We start from the raw sequence: 1,079 nt of genomic DNA, 5'->3' as shown, positions 1-1,079 counted from the left end.
GCGATCTTGCGTGCTTATCGTGGAGCGCCTGCTCGCCCAGTCCTTGCCCAGAATACCGGCAACGCTGCCGTAGCCCGTCAAGCCCATGGCACGTGTCAGTCCCTAGTTGCTGGTCGATGGAGAAGGAGCCGACGGCCCTGAGTGTGCGTTTGTATGCTTGGAGTTGCGTGTATGCGTTGAGCGTGTGTTGTCGGCGCAGTGTATGTGTGTAAATGGTGCACCTGTGTGCGTCTCTGTGTTTCAAACCCTCAGTTTAGATTGTGATGTGACAGGACCTTTGCATGGGTGTGGACAGTCAAATGGAATGCGCCTGACCTCCCCCGCTCATCATTTCGATACCCTGTACTTCTTGAATGTCCCGTTTTCCTGTTTGTTGCTTGCAAGCAACGTCGTCATCCTGTGGGATTTGGCCTTGTTAAGCTTGACAGCTTTTATCAAGCTTGATTTGTGGGCTTCGGCCTTATCAAGCTTGATTTGTGGGCTTCGGCCTTATCAAGCTTGATTTGTGGGCTTAGGCCTTATCAAGCTTGATTTGTGTGCTTCGGCCTTATCAAGCTTGATTTGTGTGCTTAGGCCTTATCAAGCTTGGTTTGTGGGCTTCGGCCTTATCAAGCTTGATTTGTGTGCTTAGGCCTTATCAAGCTTGATTTGTGGGCTTAGGCCTTATCAAGCTTGATTTGTGGGCTTCGGCCTTATCAAGCTTGATTTGTGGGCTTCGGCCTTATCAAGCTTGATTTGTGGGCTTAGGCCTTATCAAGCTTGATTTGTGGGCTTCGGCCTTATCAAGCTTGATTTGTGTGCTTAGGCCTTATCAAGCTTGATTTGTGGGCTTCGGCCTTATCAAGCTTGATTTGTGTGCTTAGGCCTTATCAAGCTTGATTTGTGGGCTTAGGCCTTATCAAGCTTGATTTGTGGGCTTCGGCCTTATCAAGCTTGATTTGTGTGCTTAGGCCTTATCAAGCTTGATTTGTGGGCTTCGGCCTTATCAAGCTTGGTTTGTGTGCTTCGGCCTTATCAAGCTTGATTTGTGGGCTTAGGCCTTATCAAGCTTGATTTGTGGGCTTCGGCCTTATCAAGCT

This window comes from Salpingoeca rosetta, assembly GCF_000188695.1.
Source record: "Salpingoeca rosetta unplaced genomic scaffold supercont1.27, whole genome shotgun sequence".
NCBI classification, from domain to species: domain Eukaryota; class Choanoflagellata; order Craspedida; family Salpingoecidae; genus Salpingoeca; species Salpingoeca rosetta.
Note: the sequence above shows the minus strand (reverse complement) of the source record.